Genomic DNA, 7,698 nt, shown 5'->3' with positions numbered 1-7,698 from the left:
AATTATGATTAGTTGTGTAATTTTAAAATGTAGATTTACCATGAAAAAATCTGCTGCTCGTGGCTTGCTTTAGGGTCAAAACGTGCTCGACTATATTCGCATTGTTGATAGAAATTAATCTATATTAAAATCCTATTATCAAAACGATAGACTTGAAAACAAGCAAGTCAAAACTATCAAATTTATTGCACTATAGTATAATCCATTTAAGGAACGTATCATTAAACCGAGACTCGATGGCACAATATTTCGTGTAATAACATTAAACATTAAAATGTCGTCTTTTATCCAAATGTATAATATTGCAAGAGAACTATCTTACAATAAAACTATTGATTTTGTAGAAACTCAATAATATTATATTCAAACTATCAACAATCATTAACATTTTCAAATATAATCATACTATATAAATATTATACAATTTTTTTTTTTTTTACTTTCATATTTTATTTTATACTATAATATTGGTGTAAACCATAATTAATTCCAAATATATATTTTTATGTATAAGAAAAAATACATAATAATTCATTTTATATCGATCTCAATTTCTTGTGGATTATCAACAAATAATAAAAGTTCCTTAAGTGTAACTTTATTTTTAAATAACGTGTATAATTATTTTAGTTGTGTTTATTTTATTTATTTTAAATAACTCAGTAAGTCATTTATGTAAAACTCATAAGCATCAAGTTTTTATGGAAAACTATTATTTTCAATGAATGTATTCATAATGCATATAACTACTACTAAAAATGTTTGAGTCTGGCGTCTGCTAACACAGAATCACTGAGAAAATTATTTTTTCTAATCAAATATTCACTATTTATAAGAGAATTAAACATTTCAAAAGGATAATCAATCATATTATAATTTTTATTCTTTCATAAAGAAAAATTTATTCTAGATATTCTAGCATTATTTTATTATATTTATTATTTGATATAACGTTTATACTTTATATATTTTGGAATATAATTTTCTTATACCCTAATCATAGTAATAATACTTATAAATTATAGGCGTACATTTTTGTTAGTATAAATTTAAGATTTTATTTTTATATTTTAGTAAACATAATATAAATAATTGTATTATAACAGTTGAAATTAATTAATTGTAAAATTTATATATCTTTTATAAATTATGTAAGTGTATATAAATGTTTGAATAAATACGTAGATCGTAATACAATTATTTAAATCATAAATGGATCGATGAATTTCAGATTTTCTTTATTTTTTGTTAAACAATTACATTTTATACATATCTGTATAGTAATATTTTAAACTATAAAAAATAAGATTCATTTCTATACTTAAACTTCAAAGTCTGCTTTTGTTTAATGAGTACCTAATTTGTAGTCCACGTATAGTAATTATTTACTATTCATCAATATAGGTAATAGGTATATAAATAGATTTTTAATTAAAATCGTATTGGCTTTCTATTGGATTCTTAATAATTGTGTCACAACAAATACATGGACGTTCTTCAAAGGCCTGAATGTCGTTGCCATATTTATTTTCCTCCAACCGTTACAGTCACACGGAATCCACATCTGTATGTACCGCGGTCCACTTTCATAATAATAATAATAAAAACGATAATAACGTACGTTTAAAATTAATATTAGACTTAAAAAAAAATATATCCTTATACGATCTTCAGGTAAGGGCTTATTGGCATTCCACGCTAAATATGATACCTAAATAATAGCTACATCGGCAACACCATAAAGCAATGCCATATGTACATGGATAGTTATAACGCTACAATATCACGAATATAATATAATATTATATTATATCGGTAATATTATTATGTATATAGTATATGTACCATTGAAGGCGGTTGATACGACTAAACCGGTTCATATAGAAATAATTAGTGTTGGATTGTCATCTACGCGAGTGATTATACAATTTGCCCAGATATCGAGGGAGATCGTATATATGTATAATATAATAATATTAATATCTATAGTTCTCGTCTATGTAATATACTTTTTTTTTTATTATTATTAATAAAATATCTATCACATAAAATACAGGTAATACCGCTGCTGCAGCGCGTAACACCGTAACGCTGCACGCGAATTATCTCTCTCTCTCTCTCTCTCTCTCTATGAATATATATCATAATAACCCTCCAGGGATACTCTCCTCCGCGAGACTGGATCGTGATGTATTGTGTTACGGTCGGGCTGCACGCGCATTTCGAAACGGATGCCTCGAGTACACCTAACTAGTATTTGTGGTATACAGGGTGATTCATCGATCATGCTCATCCCCTTTTTTTCGATAATGCAATAAAATTATTCAAAATCTGATTTTTAAAATTTTTAAATATATACTCAAAAACCATATTTTCAATTTCTTCAGATTTTTTGTTTTTCGAGAGTGTCATTTGGAAATATAAACATTTCTCTGTTTTATAACAAAATTATTCAACAGATATAGTTTTTTTAGAAACGTTGACATAACAAAATCAAAATTTGAATGAGTAACTTTTTGAATAATTTAACTTCCTGTATAATTAGGGTCTAAATAGATCAGTGATAATAAATTTCGAAGATATGAAGAATTTAATTACTAGAAAATTGTAGTAATGAATTTCCATTAACTTGTATGATTTTTAAAAACAACTCTAATATTATAAATACTAAATCCAATGTTAGGGCAATGTTTTTGGAAAAATCATTTCTAAAGAATATTATCTTTAGCGTAATTATTTTAATGACTGAAAAATTACTAGTACAAATTTTGAATAATTTTTCAACATTTAAAAAAATAAATATATTATCCACTGAATAATTTATATTAAAACAAAAGCTTTTACTACTGCGGAACACTACCTAAAAAATAACAAACGATTTCAATATTTTGAAAATAATACGTTCTTCAAGTCATATTGTTTGAAAATTCCTAATATCAGTATTTAAATACATTTATTTTTAAAAGAAAAAAATAGCAGCAAACGTGCTTGGTAAATCACACAGAGTACATAAAATATTTAAATGATTTCGGCGATGCCCTATTTTTTTTATTTTTTTTTCATAGAAAACAGTTTAAGAATCGGATTACACAGATACAGCTGGTCATCACAGTTAGAAATTGAAACAGAAAAGAAACCGATAAGATTTCCGACAAAATGCTCGCCCCCAATTTGTCATCGTCTGGTGTGATGTAATTTTAATATAATAATAATATTATGCATCGTGAACTTTGGTGCGTGGCGCGACAACACTATTATACGTATATATCGGCCCGTGGCGGATACGAATAATATACGCTCGTAATAATAATAATATTATTATTATTATTTTTCGTTTTGGGCGACGTGACTCGCGTTTGACCCGTCATCGTCGTACGCAAAGTACGTATATAATGTTTATGGTAAAACGGTCGCCCGCGTGTAGAAGATCAAAACACACACGCTCGGTACGATTACGATCACGCAGCGCACATTCCGATCTCGAACGTTATTATGATTAATGACATTCATACGTACATATTATTATATTGTGTTATATGTTAGATATATTGGAGAATACAGCCTGCTGCACGGAGGTGGTCAGATATTATTATTTCATTTTTTTTTTCTCAATCCACCGCCGCCGTAATATGATAATAATAATATGCAATATTGATTGTTGCGGGATGATGCCCCGGGCCGGTGGCTTGTCGTTTCGCAACGCACATAACTATTATACAGCAGTGGCGTGTAAAAATCGATTAGACGAATTATTATGATACCATCGAAAATAATTGACAACCTAACTACGCCTCTCGTCTCGAAACGAATCTTCAGCAGCGACGGGTTGCACAAGAATTTCAAGCTCGTTTTCGGATCCGCCGTCCATATAGTTTTTTATTTTAATCACTAATCATATTGTACAATAATAATTGTATCGATGATAATAAACCATTAATTCTTGTACAATTATGACTTTCGTTGCAAAATCTATTATTCTTGAATCTTGTTTAACCGGTCGGGCCCAACTTTCATAGCTATTGATTTGATATGGAAGAATTCTGAATTTATATGCGAAATAAAGGAGCCTAAAGTTTTTTTTCCACCACGCAACCAAGGGTTATTACACGTAGATCTCCATGAACAGGCTCTGCCTATATACTAAAATTATGCCATTGCGAGTCGAGTAAAGGGTGCATGATTGAGTGACCAATGCACGAACGCAGTTATATACAGTGAAACTTCCCCTAACAGAAACCTTCCAACAACAGATGTTTTTTTGAGAACGAGGACATTTTCAGTACTTTTCAATGGAGTGACCTCTGAGTATTGAACATTTATTTTAAACTTAATTTAAAAATAAAAACAAAATTATGACAGGAAAATATGCTTATATATTAGTATAACGATAACTACCTTGTTCAAAAACTGATTTTTTCACAAATAATTGAATTGCATTTATGCATATATTATGCCATTCTTTTTTCATATTTTTTCATATTTATCCAAATATATTTTATTAAATTATTATAACTATTATAACTATCATATTATCAAAGTATTAAATAATAATATTATAACCTAACGCATATTTTTTCCTCTTACGCATTTACCCTTTATAAATATCAAATACCTTCTTTGAATAGCAGATGAAATTTCAGTGATTGAGAGTGTCCGCTATTTAAAGGTTTCACTGTATTTTTATATTTTAATACATAGCTATAGTTTATATACGTAATGGGTCACGGAGATAGGACCTAAAATGGATGATTTTTTCTCAACATAAGATGAAAAAGAAAAGGTCTGAATGCACTCATTCGATCCATCAGAAAATGTTAATACTGTAGTACAAACGACAAGGTATGATCGTAACTTTTTGAAGATCAGATCCTTTGGTAGGCACGTGATATTTAGCGTAGCATATTATAATAATAACTAAATTATAATATGGGTAAGTAACATGTTGTGCAGACTCGAGTCAAATAAAAACCTTTACGATCATATCATGCTATTTACAATGTTTACATAATGGTTTCTATAATGAAGTATTGAAATTTTGTTCATCGTGTGTTCGTAAACAAAATTCAATAAAATCAAAAACAATCTCAATTTGTCCACCCAAACTTTTTTTGACTTGCTTCTTTTATTCTATAAATATGACGGATTAAAACTTTTAACCAGAGAATTTAAATAAAATTATCATATGTCTAAAATATAGTGAATTTTATATATTTGTTTTTATCCATTTCTTGTTACTCGCACTCTAAACTACCACTGACGACTTTACATGTCCATGATTATGACGTCTATAGTTGTATATATCAACGCTAAACCAACGTACATCGGCGTTTAGAGAACAAAGCTATATTTTACAGTAATATTATTTTATCTATATTAAATAGAGCCCTTAATGAAGTGTAAACCGGAGAAATATCGATTGACGAACAAGAACGACCGTCGATTTGCGAAGATACAAAGTACTAATGATTTTTCGAACCATTTTGTTCGTTTATACATAAACAAAACACTAAGATTATATTATACGCGTAATGGTGTACCTATGTATGATATTATTATTGCTGTGTCGTTTAAAAACCATTGAAGTGTGCAAAATGCAAGTTTCGATTACTGTCGAAAAGAACATAACTATGTTTTTCGTACCATAAAGTATAAATATACTTTATTTAGGTAATATCCAGTATTATTATTATACGTACATATATTTACTGTAAATTGTTATTTGTTATAGAGCAATAAATTACGGCGTTTTGATACATCATAATATTATATAGGAGGTATATAGAGGTGTATAGTATAGTGCACGAGTTATGTATATATGTGTGTATGCTTTCAACGTTTAAAAGTGCTAAAACCCACGCACTCATGCCATACTGCAAAATAGATAACATGTTTTTATCGTAATATGATTTTTATTTTACCACGTTTTTCTTTCTATAATGACTCACGATCGTTTGAATTCATAATAGCTGTTTTTATATACCAGGATCAGTTTGATAAAGTTTATAATAAGTTAACTGTAATATAACATATATTATGTATTAGTTATAGTCGAATAATAATTAAATAACTGTGTGTACTTCAGTTGACAGAGAATAAAATATTATGCATACCTACAATTAATATTCAATGTATTAAATACCTATCTGTACAATGATTTCACTGCGTAACCGATTTGAAGTAGGTATTTAGAAATATTTGTATTGTATGATTTCATAAAATGCGGACTAAATACACGGTCGTATATATAAATAAAGTATGACGTAAAACTGGATTAAAAGTATAAAAAATTACTAATGTCAAACTTGAAATGATTTTTTGTTTTTATATAATATTGAATAATAATTACTCCGTTGGTATGTTATATGATGCATAGATATACCGAAAAGTAAAAAAAAAAAAATCAAAAAAGACTGAATGACTGGCCATGTGTTTATCAGCGACAACAAATTATCTTAAAATTCAAATAAAATAAATTATACATATTGAACGTTCGCAATTATTTAAAAACTGAATTAAATTAAATCGCATTTTATAATTTTAAAAAGTATTTAATAGTATATTATTCGAATGACATAAATACATTAAATAAACTTAAGATTAAAAAATTATATATGAATAACATTGATATTATAGGTAATAATATATAATTATTATATTATATAAAGCAATGCTTGAAAGTTGAAGTATATATTTTATCTACATAAGATACAAATAATACAAATTAGTAATTACTGTAAATATTGCTAAATAGTATTTATGCATAATTTAACTCGACGTTATAATCAATTGACTATTTATATGGTAATATAATGTATTTTAAATGTATGCTTAACTAATTATATACATACTGATATTTTTAAATTCATTCAGTTTCATTTGAGCACATACAACATCAGTATAATATCTAAATATTGATTAACTCCTTTTTGCAAGTCATATACGTACACATTTTTACAATACGTATGTAACTTTGATATTTAAAATATATTTCACTTGGATAATTGAGGTAAATTTTAGATTGACATTTTTATATTTTTACCAAAGTGATTCTAGAAAAAAAATAATAATAACAAAATTAATTTTTTGAAATTCATGGTTAAAAAATGTATTTGCGAGGTTCTGTTTTTAGACATCAACCCGCACTAAACGTCACATTATGACAAATCTTAATATTATATTCCTATTGCATCGCGTGTGTCCAATCCACAGAGAGAAGCTCGCTACCGTATATTGTGGTCTAACGATACAGTAGTCGAGCGCCGTCGGAAGAAAAAGTAAAAAGGAATTAACGTATACTACAATAACACGCTACGGGTGGTACGTATAAGTTGGCGCCGGTTACGATGAAATTTTTTGAGTATGATAAATTATGACGGAACGCACCCGCGAGAAACTCCCGATTCATCATATATTATTATTATTATTTACAACAAGTTATAGTCTGTCGATTGATAAATTTATCATAGGTAACGTTTATAGAATTTCAAATTTCGTTTTATGTTGGGTCACCACATCACTGTAATAATTCAGAAAACCATTACTTATAACGCCACTATGGTTCATTTGAAAGTTATTATATTGATAAAGTGTTTATAAAGTGTTATTGTATATAATATATTTTTTAATTCGAACATTTAGTGAACATTTGTAATTAATTGATAACGCATGAGGTATTTACTATTTTACAAAGAAATATAC

The sequence above is a fragment of the Melanaphis sacchari genome, unplaced genomic scaffold (assembly GCF_002803265.2).
Source record: "Melanaphis sacchari strain LSU unplaced genomic scaffold, SCAv2.0 Contig54_pilon_pilon, whole genome shotgun sequence".
NCBI lineage: Eukaryota > Metazoa > Arthropoda > Insecta > Hemiptera > Aphididae > Melanaphis > Melanaphis sacchari.
Note: the sequence above shows the minus strand (reverse complement) of the source record.